Here is a 14810-nt window from a genome sequence, read left to right as displayed (position 1 = left end):
AAATGCGCTGTTTTCTGCATGTTACGCAGTTGTATAGATCCTCAAACTATTTAGCTGATTATTGTCAATAAAAAGTTTGTGAATATTTATTCAAAGCCAGCCAAGGAGTCCAGTTCGCTTTGTTGCATCTTCAAATACTTTGCAAAGGGTTCCCATTCATCTTTAAAGTCAGTTATCCTTGGCCCGCAGCTTGTATGTCAGTTTTGCCAGTTCTGCATAGTCCATCAATTTTTCTTGCCATGATTCTTTAGTTGGGGTTTCTACAGTCTTCCATCCTTGTGCTACTAAAATTTACTCTCGCAGCCGTCACATACATGAAGATGTTTTTCAGCTTTTTTGGCAGATCTTTGACACGCCCCATTTCTAAGCATAGCCCCGGATTCCCCCCTTTAAAAAACATGGTCCATGTTTTGCTCGGATCTCTGACAGTTGTTACCGGGAAATTGGAAAAGGGGTGAGAGACCTCTGCCCCACCCCCAGCCTTGCCTCTCCACACTAGAAGGCAAAGACAAAGAGCCTCAGCTGCACATTACCAAATATAGCAGTTCACTGATAAATTTATCTATGTACTGACTCAGTGGGGAAACTTTAGGAAATCATAAGAAAACGCATCTTGGTGTCAATGTTCCAGTGGCATTTAGGACCCAGGGAAGTGAGGTGTAAGGGGAGGGGTGAGTGAGGCCACCACAAGCCCTGAAATGTAGTCAAGTTCAGGGGTGATATCCTGCCCCAAGAGTGTCAGGCAGATAACCATCTCAATCACAATGCCTACCCACCCCATAGTGGGATGAAGCCCAGAAAAGACAAAGGGGGATATTTGACTTGACTCAGGGACCAGGGAACTATAAATGCTTTCCTTTGTACTGTGATGGGAGTATATTTGAGTGACAGGGCCATGCCTGGATCTCAGGATCTACCTGAGACCACAACTTTTTCTGTGACATATCTATGATGTCTTGATGATGCTTCTGGAAATGGGAAACTTTGGGAAACTATAAAATACAGTCGTACCTCCGGTTACAGACGCTTCAGGTTACAGATGCTTTAGGTTAAAGACTCCGCTAACCCAGAAATAGTACCTTGGGTTAAGAACTTTGCTTCAGGATGAGAACAGAAATCCGGCGGCGGGAGGCCCCCTTAGCTAAAGTGCTGCCTCAGGTTAAGAACAGTTTCAGGTTAAGAACAGACCTCCAGAACAAATTAAGTTCTTAACCCGAGGTACCACTGTACTGATGTAACCATTGTTTGGGGCTTCTCTCTGCCTCTTCTGTGTAATAGTTTGAAGTCTTGTTTCAACAATCAAGATCAGGCCTACTGGCCACTGTTTTGCTTTGCCCCAAATGTTTTGCTTCCATCTCCTGGCTGAAGTCTCTTGCTTGTGACCCCCGACCTGAACGTATGGGAGCAAAGGGTAGGCAATTGTGGGGTTGCTCCAAGGACTGCCTTATACACAGTGAAATCTTGCGCACATGTAATCAGATCCCGTACGGAACTACTCAGAAGAAAACCCCATTCACTGCCAGGGTAAATATGTGGGATTGGAGTGTGGCGTCACAACCCTAGACGAGTTGCGATCAGAGGAGAGTTGTTCTCTAGTAAGGACATGCCAGATTGCAGCCGTGTGTACCTTGACATGCATTGAGCTCTGTGGGACTTAGCTGCATGCACATGCCATACAATGAAAGCACATTGCATCCCCTCTGAAGAATCCTGGAAACCATAGTTTGTTAAAGGTGCTGCGAGGCATAAATTACAGTACCCAGGATCCTTTTTTTGGGGGGGAGGGAAGTACTTTCAATGTATGGTGTGTACAGGTGTGGATATTCCCAACAGGTGTGGATATTCCTGTTAATGCACGTGCATAGAATATACCCCTTTTATATTGAACACATGGAAAGATGGGGACGGGAAAGAGAGGAGCATAACGCACACCATTTTCACTCTTGCCTGCCATGTATTGTTCAGCTAAACCTGCCCTTAGATTCTGGGCACATGACCAGGAACACTGGAAAAACAGGCTTCCTGAGATTCCTGATACATCACCAGAGAGTTTCGGATCACACATGTGCAACTTCTGTGCACATGCACAAAGCTGAACATGTCGAGTTGGTGCATGCATGGAGATGGTGCATGAAAACCTACTGCTCCACTCATGTGCTTTCAATAAATTGCCGTATATGAAAATGTGTTCATCTTCCAACACCAAACCTGAGCACATTTGAGAGCCATGTATTCTTCCCCTGTTTATCCCTGCCTCGACTTCCCCTATTGTTTCTTCTGTGCCAGGTTTTAGATTGTATGCTCCTCAGGGCACGGCACTCTTGCGCCTGTAAAATGCCACGTACAGTGATATATTAATCGTAACCGTAACCTCCTTGAGATATTTTTTGGGAAGTGAGTAAATAAATTAAAATAAATCACACTGTTTTTGTTTCAGCTGTTGAGTGGGAAATGGACAGCCTGCAGCAGGAGTCTCACAAATGCAGTATGCCTGTGTTGCCTAGATCTCAGAGGCAGGGAACCCACAGCAGGGTCCTACAAGATAAATAAAGTTGTCCAGCATATTTATATGGAGGAATACCATTCTTGAAATATTCTGTTCCTGGGTGGTTTAGGGCTTCACGGTAAAAACAGCCCTTGATTTGAGCCCAGAAACAGACGGACAGTGTTGGTTCAAGATCTGTGCAATGCAAGCTGACCATCCAACCAGTTTGAAGGAGCCTGGCAGCCACCTCTTCAACCAACTAAAGTTTTCATGCTTTCCTTGAGAACATCCCCAGACAGAGGGCATCAGGGGAGTCAGATCTGGAGATGCCCACAAAAGCATGAATGCAGGGAACAGATAGCTGTGTGTCCCTACAGTATTCTCTTTATGAAAGTCCTTTCGATTGAGGACCCAGCCAAGCCCAAGCCTGACCATTGCAATACTGTGTGCCACCCTAGGTGTTTGTTTTTTTAACTTGCTTTCTTTTCTTTTTTTACTGACAAGATCTGTTTAGGCTGGTCTTTGTGGGTCAAATGCATTTTAATAAAATTCATTCTATTTGTGGCGGTGGGGAAGCCTTTGTTACTAACGCCGCTCTTTGGGGATGGAGCAGGCAAGAATGCAAGAATGCTACGAATGGAAATCATGTGCAGCAATCTCAAAAGAGCCTAAATACATAGTACCTGCATAAACCAAGTCTAACCTGGTGCCATGCTTGGAATCCGGGTGCAACGCTAAGTTTTTGCATTATAAAGACACAAATGAAAACCAACCAACCGCTCTTTTACCCGTAAAAAGCTAAAATAAATCGCACAGCTCAATTCAGCGCTAACTCAGATACACCATTGCGACTCCAAATGCCTTCCCGCAAATCGAGCATGGCATTGGGGAGCAATGCTTAGGTTCCACGTTACAAAAGCACAATTAAGCAAAACCAACCTTTCCTTTGAACCATTAAAAAAAAAGAAAAGAAAAATATCCGCCTTCCTGCCGTGACTCGGATTCGAACCGAGGTTGCTGCGGCCACAACGCAGAGTACTAACCACTATACGATCACGGCGAGCTACCAGGGAAGACGAGAGCGGAGGACGCAGCCGCCCTCTTCAGTGTCACAGTCAATGATGTCACTCGCTCTCGAGCTAGGAATGGTCGTAACCGCTTTCACCGCCCTCCTTTCGAACGCATGCGCTTTTAGCGCGGCTGCTCTCAAGGCGCGCGCCTGCGCTTTAGGGCGCCTTCCGCCTTCAGACAGACGCCGGGCTGCCTGCGGGTGGGGCGAGCCTGGAGGGAGCCGCTTTATATAAACTAATCCACCGCTCGATTGCAGTAGGAATACCCTCAGAAGCTCAAAAAAAAAAAAAATCCCCTAAAGATAAAAGGAGCCTCTTGTACTTTCCTCGTGGCCTAGATGAGGCGTTGCGCCACTCTACACTTTTACAGGCTCTACAGTCACTTTCCTCGCCCAGCCCATCCTGGGCTGAGCACGCCGCCGTGCTGACGTTGACACCTCGTATTCCAGCCCCGCCCCTTCCGAGAGCGGCCGTTGCTGTCTGTCTCGCGCGCTTGATTTGAACGTGAGGCGACGGTTGGCCGTCGAGGGGGCGGCTGAGGCGGCGCGTCGCTCGCGGTCCTTGGTCGGCGGCTGAGGGCCTTGCTCCGGCCCCTTCCTCCGAGATGGTCGGGGAGGTTGTGGTCAACGTCTCCCCGCCCGTCGGGTTCAAATCCAAATCCAAACTCTTCTTCCCGGCTTTCTTGGCTCGAAGGGTAGAGGCGAGGGCCTGCGCCGCCGTCGCTTTCCTGAGGTGACACACCCGTCGTGGGAGCCGCGTCGTACATCGCAGCGCCTCCAAGCGGTGGCCCAGCTGCCTCTCGTTTCCCTCGGCGCTGGGCAAGGGAAACGATGGCCGTTTCCAACGCCTCTTGGAAACGGTGAGGTTTGGGCGTCAAATGTACGCATCAAGTTACGGACACGTTGCGTTCTGTTTACCATTTTTTAAAAAAAACTAAGGGTCACTGTATGTTCCAGCAGATTCTAAAGCTGCCCCAATAATAATAATAATAATTTTTTATTTATACCCCGCCCTCCCCAGTCAAGGCCGGGCTCAGAGCGGCTTACAAGCAATAATAAAAACAAGAAGAATGATTACAACTTAAAAACAAAAATAAAATACAACATTAAAATAATGGAATATTAAAATGTAGCCTCATTGCAGGAGGAGAAGGAAAAGAAAGAGAGGGAGGGAGGGAATCAAATTGGCTCCAAGCCAAAGGCCAGGCGGAACAACTCTGTCTTACAGGCCCTGCGGAAAGAAATCAGATCCTGCAGGGCCCTGGTCTCATGAGGCAGAGCGTTCCACCAGGCCGGAGCCAGAGTTGAAAAGGCCCTGGCTCTGGTTGAAGCCAATCTAACTTCCTTAGGGCCTGGGACCACTAGGGTGTTGCTATTTATGGACCTTGAGGCTCTCCGTGGGGCAGACCGGGAGAGGCGGTCCCATAGGTATGAGGGTCCTAGGCCGTGAAGGGCTTTAAAGGTCAAAAGCAGCACCTTAAATCTGACCCTGTACTCCACTGGGAGCCAGTGCAGCTTGAAAAGCACTGGGTGAATATGCTCCCATGGCAAAGACCCCGTGAGGAGCCTCGCTGCAGCATTCTGTACCCACTGGAGTTTCTGGGACAGCTTCAAGGGCAGCCCCGCGTAGAGCGAATTACAGTAGTCAAGCCTGGAGATGACTGTCGCATGGATCACTGTGGCCAGGTTGGGGCGGGAAAGGTAAGGGACCTTTAATAAGCAGGGATGTGAACCTAAACAAACAATCCCTTCCATAGAAAAAGCTCATAATAACAGAGCCAGTGCAGGTGCGATGCAAGGAATTCTGATTGGATCTCCCCTCGTTCATAAAGTAGCCACAGAGGGATGTCAGGATGTTTTCATTTTGATTATATATACAGTGGTACCTCTGGTTGTGAACGGGTCCATTCCGGAGCCCCTTTCGCAACCTGAAAGGAATGCAACCCGCGTCTGTGCACACACAGGTTGTGATTTGCCACTTCTCCACATGCGTGTGACATTTTGTGCGTCTGCGCGCGCGCAAGTGGAAACCCGGAAGTAACCCTTCTGGGTCACTGCGGCACATAACCTTGGAGGAGGAAATTGAGACAGCATTTCCATATCACCTAAATTGTAAACCATTACAGGTGTCTTAGCAGAAGAGTGATACATAAATGCAATTAAAAAGGTACCGCCTTTCCTCCAAGCCCACCTAATAGCAGCATGGAACTAGTAAGTTGGGAAAACAGCACTGGAATTACATATTCCATCTCCAATAAAGGCCCCACTTCAAACAAGATCCCTTGAGGAAGGGAGACAGGATCACGTGTCACACCTACTTCATCCCTTTGTCAGTTTTCTTTGCCCGGCAATAAAATTAGTAATGGTCTGTATATACTTGTTGCAAATCATAAATTTGCCAAAGATCTCATATTCAAATCAGGGATACCCAGTAAGCACCAGATGTATTTGCCCCCCCCCCCCGCCTTCATTTTAAAAGCTCTTTCAAAAAAATATATTAGGAACATTATATAACACTACAATACAAAATATAATGAATTGTGTTCCTGGCAGGTAACCTAGTGCAGGAGTTGCCAGTGTGTCTGCAGGTGCACATGTGCCTACAGAAGCATTACCATAGTTTTAGCTCCATAAGACGCACCTTTTCCCTCTAAAAAGTAAGGGGAAATGTGTGTGCATCTTATGGAGCGAATGCAGGGGGGAGGCAGGCAGGAAAAGCCCCCAAGAGCTGCGCGTGGCTCTTGCGGGCTTTTCCCCAGGGCTTTTTTCCTCCTCGTAGAAAAGCCCGCAGGAGCTGCACGCTCCTTAAAGGGTGCGAGGCTCCTGTGGGCTTTTGTGGGAGGTGGGGGTATTGCCATAGCCACACGCAGCCCCTCCGGCCGGGAGAGGCTGCGCGCGGCTAGGGCTGCGTGCGGCTAAAGAGGAAGCCAAGACAGCGAGCGGGATTCATCCCGCTCGGTGTCTTGGCTTCTCCCATAGCCACACGCAGCCTCTCCCAGCTGGATTTCCCCCTCTAAAAACTAGGTGCGCCTTATGGTCCGGTGTGCCTTATGGAGCAAAAAATATGGTACTTGGTACCCACAGCGCCTCCTCCCTTTGCTGAAATGTGGGTTGAAATAAACATTCTGTTGTAGCCAATAGACTGCAGCATGTGCTTGACTGTGGTGTAAGTGTGGTACCTGTGACAGTTTCTCCTGTTTGCAAAAATGCCCATGAATCAAAGAAGTTGGTGACTCCTGATCTAGTGTATTTGAAAAAGGTCCAACCTATTATTTTCTTTAGCATGCTACATTAATGGGGTCACAGTTTCACCAAAAACCCAATGTCTGATTCACTCGAAACAGTGCCAAACACATGCAAATCGCCCTCTGCAATGTTGGGTGGTACAAACCCCATGTTTCATGATAGCACACGTGCAGTGCAAGTCCCACATGTTTTAGTGCCTGAAAATCATAAATTGCACTCTGTCTTGGGAAAAGCAAAAGCAAAATAAGGGGAATTTACTCTACTCCAAAGAAACCATCCTTTTGTTTCTGTGAGCTTTCTCCTTGCAGCTCTTGAGTTGGGGCATTACATCTGCACTGTAGTGTAATACGTAGTTTTCTATTTCCCCAGAGTTCTTTCTTGTGAAGTTAGTGACCAGTAGATGGCACAATTTTTCCATAGAAAGCTGGGAATCCAAACCGCTGACTAGTTTGAAGGATTCAGCCAACTTGTATGTGATGGTCAATTTTTCAGTTTTCCAGGCCACTGTGTAAAGGATAGCTATTCCAGTAGCTTTCTTAGAATAATTGATGTGTGCTGCCATTACCCTGGACAAGTAAGAGGGTTGTGTTTGTGGCAGGAGGAGAAAACAAGATTGCTGCTGTTGATATTTTAATTATTATTCTCTTTCACAGCACCACAGCTGGAGCTAGTGAATTACCTTTCTCTGGAGTTTGGACCATGGTGCCTGTTAACAAAACTTGGACGTATATCAAGCAGTGCTGTGCTCGCTAAAGTGACTTAGTCTGTAAAAATGCTTAGCTGCCAAGGGTAGCAGGAGGGGTCATCTCACAGTGTAGAACCTGATCTGGTCCCACAGCCACTGCTTCCCTTCTGCCGCCACGAAAAGATGGAGAAGGAGGTCTTGCCGGCATCATTCTGTCACCTGCAAGAGAAAAATGGTAAGCAGGACGCCAGGAGTGCCTGCTTTTCTTGCAGATGAAACAGGGCATCTCTAACTACAGATGGGCTTTTGAGAAAGTCTTACCTGCTGAGTGCATTTGGATGTTGGCCTCTCTCTGGTATCCAATGGAGCCCGAGGTCCGCACTACTTATATATCTTCAATGATGATGTCATCTGGATGGAAGAGAATGAGAAGAGAATGAAAATGAAAATGAGATTTTCCCACAGGCCTTTAGTCAAAGGGCGCTGTCTCCAAGGTGTGGGGCTTACCTTCTTTCGGCTTCAGGCGGAGGCAAGCCAGGTCCGGCCGAACTATCATCTGCAGAGGAAAGAAAAATTGGGGTCAGATGGGAGCAAGAGAGCACAGAAGCAGCGCCAAGTCAGGAAGAATGGGTCTCCCTCTGTCTTGGGCCCAATCCCTTGTTCCAGAGGACCTCCCTGGGCCCTGCAGCCTCCTGGGCAGAGGTGAAAGGGCAGCAGCAGGAAAGGGGGCAGGAAAAGCCTCTGACCTCGTCCTGACCCCCAGAGACACACCCTGCATCATCTGCGCTAAAGATCACTTGGGGATGTGATCTTGGGGGGATGAAAGTAACCAAAGAAATGAATAGAAGAAGGCAAGGTACTTACTCTGAGGTTGGGGTATTTCCGGGCAATGGCCAGCAGCAACGAAATGCTGCTGGCCGCTAGTTCTTGAGCCTCCCCACTTTCCCCCAGGGTGTATCCTCGGAGCTCCTGCAGGAGGAAAGAGCGTCTGAGAGTCAGGGGCCAGTCTGGGTCAAAGCGGCCCCCACCACGGAGTCCTTGGTCCTCTTTTGCATCCTTGGACTGGTTGCCCCCCATGCCCATTCCTGCCCTCCTCTATCCAAAAAAGGAGGGCCACTTGCTCACCTGGCGCCATGGGCTGCTCTGGGTCTTGCTGGGGGGCCACCCTGTGGCATCGCCTGAACAAGTGCCTTAAGCACCTGATCATAGAAGAGATGAGCGGAAAGAGCGACTCAGACGCCAGCAGCCCCAATTCTTGGGGGGTGTTTGTGTGTGAGGAGGGGCGTCTGGAGAAAACAGTGAACCACTGCCAAATTGGCAGAACAGAAATACGTATGTGGAGCCTAATCGATCCTTGCTGGCCCATCATGACCAATTCCTTCCACCTCTCTGCAGTTCAGTGACCTGAAGGGGCATCATCAGAGCCTGAAAGAGGCAGCCCAGAGCATGAAGGGCTGGCAGAGAGAGAAAGGCAGTCCCAAGTGCTCTGGGTTCAAGAGCTACGGCCATGCCAGGACCCAGAGAGCCTGGTCCCCTCATTCATGCAGTCAAGCAGTGTATAAATTTCATGAAGCAAATGAAATGAATAGGGAGAGGGGGAGAGCTTTGGGTCATCCATTAACATTGTTATCAAAAGTTTTGGAAAGGGTATCGGGGGGGGGTTCCCCCTCCAGCAGGCACCATACCCCCCTCTGACTGTACCCCAAATCAACACCTTCACTTCTGCAAATGTCCCCACAAAACACAAATAAGGATAGAACATTTGCCCTAATGAAGGCTGAGCCTTTCGCTCACAAGCCACTCAACCAATCTGCTCAGACTATCCAAAGAACTGTCCAATAGCAACCAGTGAGCGACACAAAACAGACACTTGAACTCAGGACACAAGGGAGAAACGAGCTAAGAGGAAGGCATGCTTGGCAAACCCTCACTGTGATCAACTCCCACCCAGAAAACTATGTCCCCACTGTGGAAAGACGCGTGGATCCAGAATTGGCCTCCACAATCACACACTCACGGTTAAAACTCACTGTTCATGGAAGTCAATCTAACTCGGCTACGAGTGGAAGAAGAAGAAGATGATGGTGATATCTGGTCATAGCACTCGCCTACTCTTGCAGTGGGAAAACCTTCAACTATTCATATAAAAGCAATCCAACATCGGATTGACACCATTCCAATGCTGTTCTGCTCAGAAGGAAGATAGCTACCAGAGGAGGCACTTGGGACATGGCTAGGGGCAGCCATCATCCCTGAAGCATGAGACCACGTACACAGGAACCCTTCTGCTTGGGTGATAATCACTGCCCTCCTGGTCTCTGAGTGCCAGACATGTAGCCATCTCAAGGACAAGAGTGGATCCAACCTATGTGGATTGGGGACTTGACCAGGACAACTTGGCTGGGAAACAGACTCACACCCCCCCCCCCCGAAATGAAGAGAAAGTGATGGTACTTACAGCCTGCCCATGTCGTCCACGAAAGATCCCACCCTCCTATCTAAAGTAACTATCTGAAATGCCCACACAAGCCTAAATCTGACCCCAACCCCAACCCCTGCTCTAAGTCTATACCTAACCCCCACCCTAACCTTACACTTAACCCTAACTACTACTCTATATAAAAAATAGAAATTTACAAAATATATACAGAATATGCACAGATGTGCACAAAAAACAAAAATAATAAAACAAACAAAAAATAAAATAAACAAAAGTGTTAAAAGAAAAGAATAAAATAAAAATAAATCAAATCAAATAAAAATAATAAATGAAATCAAAATAAGAAAACGGAAAAAGAACAATTCACTAATCCTCCGTCTACTCTCCACCAACCGCCACCACCTCCTCTCTCTTCTGACCTCTCCTCACTAACCCACAATGGCCGCCTGCAAGTCAGTGGCTTTTAAAGGAGAAGCAAGAGATGTCACAAAGGAGGGCTTGATCTGGCATGTGAAACACAAGAGAATCACGTACAACATTCCTAGAGTGAACATGTTTTCACATGGTGAGGAATGTTTGTCCAGCCAGCAGAATGTTTGTCCTGTTTCCTTCTGGGCTGGGACAGACTTCCTCTGCATGTGACTAGAGGTGGGTGTGACCTCACCTGTGCAGGTAATCACAAAAGCACAGGGCAGGGCAGCCATCTCTCTTTCACTACATGCATTGAAGAAGCAACATCTGCTTAGCCAAAGATGCCCCGTTGGCTCCAGCCAAGAGAGGACAAAGGGACTGTCTTATGGAATAGTTTCCAAGTGTATGTTACTTTTCTAAGCTAAGTCTGCCTTCTGGGATCCGATTGTGAACAGAATGATATGTGAGTAAACCTTTTTATGAGGGACACGGGTGGCGCTGTGGGTTAAACCACAGAGCCTAGGGCTTCCCAATCAGAAGGTCGGCGGTTCAAATCCCCGCGATGGGGTGGGCTCCCGTTGCTTGGTCCTAGCTCTTCCCAACCTAGCAGTTCGAAAGCATGTCAAAGTGCAAGTAGATAAATAGGTAAACGTCGTTTCCGTGCGCTGCTCTGGTTCTCCAGAAGCGGCTTAGTCATGCTGGCCACATGACCCGGAAGCTGTATGCCGGCTCCCTCGGCCAATAAAGCAAGATGAGTGCCACAACCCCAGAGTTGGCCACAACTGGACCTAATGGTCAGGGGTCCCTTTACCAGAACAGTTATTATAGAGGCTTTAGCGAGCCTGAGCAAACGCATCCACTGCAAGTTTAAAAGGGGGAATGTTACTCTGCTAAAATTGGAAACTTGTTAACACAAGTTGGAAAGGGTATTATCAGACTATATCCTCTCCTGCATCCCTGAACATTCCCACACTTGTCACCGTGGCAACCCCCCCCCCCCCAGGACCTGGCCCCTCCTGAGTGGTGATGCTCCTCTGTCAGAACTCGGAGGCATGTGCTGTTCCGCCTGCAGCTGCGCTCCATGTTCATTTCACATCCTTCTTCCTGCAGCCCCATTCCCAAAGGGAGACCAGCCCCACGCCCTTCCAGGCAGGCTAGGCATCTCCATAGCGCATCTCCTGCTTGGCATGCAGGTCTTCCGTCCTGGGCGGCATCTCAAGGGGGGGCTGGGAGATTGGGAATGTCCCCCCCTCCAAACCCTGGAGAGCTGCTGCCGGTCAGTGCAGGCGAGTTGAAGAAAGATATTGAGCAGCTGGAAAGTGAGCAGAGGAGGGTGACCAGGATGATGAAGGGTCTGGAAACCAACCCTTATGAGGAACAGTTGAGGCTGTTAGAAACCAAGCCTGATCGATATTATAGATATGGAAGTTAACATCAAACAGAACTGTGTGTGTAAAAAAAGGAAAAAGGGAGGGAAACTATTTTGCAAAAGGTTTACGATGGAGTCTTAGAGCTGACTCTTCCCCATCCTTTATTATTTATGGAGTGAATCTTGCAGTTGTTGTATAAGGGATTATTTTTTTTTACTGGAATGTAATTGAAATTCGTAAGATTTTGGAACGCAGAAATAAAATAATCAACCATCAATTCTAGCAAATGGAAGGCCGCCTAAATTATATAATTTTGTATTTGAACAATAGGTGTTTGTATTATAGTTTGGTATCGTTACAATGAGGCTATTATTGAACTGAAATTGAAAATTAATTTAAAAATTATTATCGAATATGTTAGTCCCTTTTATTGCTTTGCCAGTGCTCGCCATTTGCTAATCTGCATGCAAGTCATATCCAATTGCTAATCATTCATTTTACTGGATTTTGTGTGAATTGCCATATATTCATATTTCCCCTTTTCTGTATACATTCTGTATTGTATGTAATTCCATTTCATATCATCTCCATTTATCATTTCTATTAAGCGTTGTATAACAACAGAGCCCAGAGATTTGTTTCTCTGCAACCCCGCCCCCCTTTGGAGGCTGTAGGGGGGAGGGGCATCAAATTCCCCACAGATTGATGGGGGGGGAACCCTGTGGATTTGTGTTTTTTATCAGATATGCAGAATGCTTTAATCCCAAACTCTCTAGCCCAGGCATCCCCAAATTCGACCCTCCAGCTGTTTTGGGACTACAATTCCCATCATCCCTGACCACTCGTCCTGTTAGCTGGGGATGATGGGAGTTGTAGTCCCAAAACAGCTGGCGGGCTAAGTTTAGGGATGCCTGCTCTAGTCCTACAACTGGCTCTGCCAGTTGTAAATCTATTTGTTTCTAAGGTGCTTGGTGGCTCTCTTTTTCTACGTTTGCTGCAGGGGGCATAATAATATCACTACCCTTCTGCACTCTGTGAATTAAGCAGGGGCATGGATTTGCAAGCATTCGTAACTTCTGCCACATAATTTTCAGGTGGAACTCAAATCGGGAGAGAAAAGGGTAAATGCAGCCTGCTCTTTCCATGTGGGTGGCACATTTTGTGCTGCATGCAAGTTTAATGGTGGGCCATAACATTAAAGGCAGACTGGTGGGGGACCTGTCTGGCCTAAGTGGGGAAAGGAACCATCAAATTCACTCATAAAACCTCTCTGGCATGGGAGCACATGAATTCCAGAGCCATGGGCACATGGGGCACATGAATGCTTCACAGTCTGTTGTTTTTCTGCGGAATTCACATTTGGAAATATGCCCAGTCGACTGCAAAGAGCACATACCTGTTTGTTTCCAAAGGAGTGCTAAAATAAATTAACAAGTCCTCAAAGTGGCAGGCCTGTTCCAGTCCCCACCTCAGATAGTCTCGAAGTGCGAGGTAGTCAGTGCAAATTTATCAGCAATTTCAGCAGACGCTGTGTCTAAAGAGTGCAGCAGCTACCTTTGGGCTGACAAAATTCTGGCACCTTGGTTGAGTATCCTGGAGCATGCACAGAAATCCTTGATCTCCAAGGGGGATGTAGCATTTCAAAGACCGCAGGGCAAATGTGCTCCTGAGCATATGCAGAATCCTTTTCCTCTGGTGAAGTGTGGGGAACCTTTAGCCACCTCAGCTCTTGCTAGACTGCAACTCCTGTCAACTCCAGCAAGCAGGAGTTCAGCAACACCTGGAGGGCCAGAGGTTCCCCACACCTGAGCTTGAGACTGTGCAGGTATCTGTGGATTCTGGAGTCCCAGAATTCACCTTAGGTATATTTTTTCATGGATGTTAGTGACTTCACCTGCCTGATGCTGCATAGGAGGTGACCTAGGATGAGATGGCTGGCAGGTACTCATGCTATGGCCTGGCTGACTTGCTTGCACAGTAAACGGGAGACAAGAACTCAGTGTGTAATCTTATCACAGTGATGAACGGTAGCAACTTCCCCAAATCTCTTGCTAAGCAGCAAAACTGTATTGCTGGGTCTGCCTGCTGGCAAATATAACATTGAATCACAATGGTACAAAATAACTCAGCAAGCTGACATTTATCAAGAGTTAAACAAAGGTTAGTGTACTAAATATTATTTCCAGTTCTAGGTAGTTTGCTATTGGAGAAATACCATATATGATTATAAAAATCTAAAGCAAAAATTATTTTAAAATATGATTTCATTTCTAAATCAGACAGACAAGATTTCTTCTACTATATATTTATTTCTTTATCATATACACACAAAGCTTCTATTTTTAAACAGGAAATATTTTTGTAACCTAAGGTCTATTATACAAATCCATACAGATGTTCATTTTGTTACAGTTCTGTTAAGTTGTATACAAATTATAAAGATTCCAAGTTTTTTTATGTTCTGCCATGAGTCTATCATTTACTAAATTCGCAAGTTTTGCCATTACTGCATATTCTGATAGTTTCTCTTTCCATGCATCTATTCCAGGACATATGTCAGATTTCCATATGTTAGCCAACACCACTCTGACTGCTGTGGTCATATAAAAAAACCCAACTACCACTGCTTACAGATAACAGAACTGCCCAGATCAGTATGACTAAAGAGGCTGCTAATTTGTTATCTGTGCCTTCCAAGGTTGGTGGTAAAGCAGTTGGCACCAGCAGCTCTCCAAAGGGACTTTAGCATGTTGTGTTTTCCGCAAGTGAATTTGCAAGGATTAAAGGTTATTCTTTTCCTGATTGCAGTCAATTGAATCCCTTTTTTGCATTTGTTGTTAGAAACAGGAGCTTCTAGAAACAGGAATGTAAATCTTCCATTTATTCATGGGATTTGTAGCCTATTTTAGACCTCGGCCTTCCAGAATGGCTTACTTAAAATTAGGTTTAAAACACTAATAAAATAACAATCATACAAATAAATGAAACTACCAGATAAAAAATGGAGTGGCAGAAAAGCCCAGTCATTGATAGATAACTAAATCTGAACAGAATGGGAGAAGAAAAAGGTCTTCACTGGATGTCTGCGTCAAGCAAGTCTTCGA

The 14810-nt window shown here is 46.8% G+C and overlaps 1 non-coding gene across 1 annotated transcript; it reads right to left on the bottom strand.

Annotated features, from left to right (window-relative positions):
* Nucleotides 1-3473: 3473 nt before the first annotated feature.
* TRNAH-GUG (transfer RNA histidin (anticodon GUG)) lies at nt 3474-3545 on the bottom strand. The gene has a single exon. It is a non-coding gene; the product is annotated as a tRNA-His (tRNA).
* Between the last annotated feature and the right edge of the window lie 11265 nt (nt 3546-14810).

The sequence above is a fragment of the Podarcis muralis genome, chromosome 14 (genome assembly GCF_964188315.1).
Source record: "Podarcis muralis chromosome 14, rPodMur119.hap1.1, whole genome shotgun sequence".
Classification (NCBI taxonomy): Eukaryota; Metazoa; Chordata; class Lepidosauria; order Squamata; family Lacertidae; genus Podarcis; species Podarcis muralis.
This window is presented reverse-complemented; position numbering and strand designations above follow the sequence as displayed.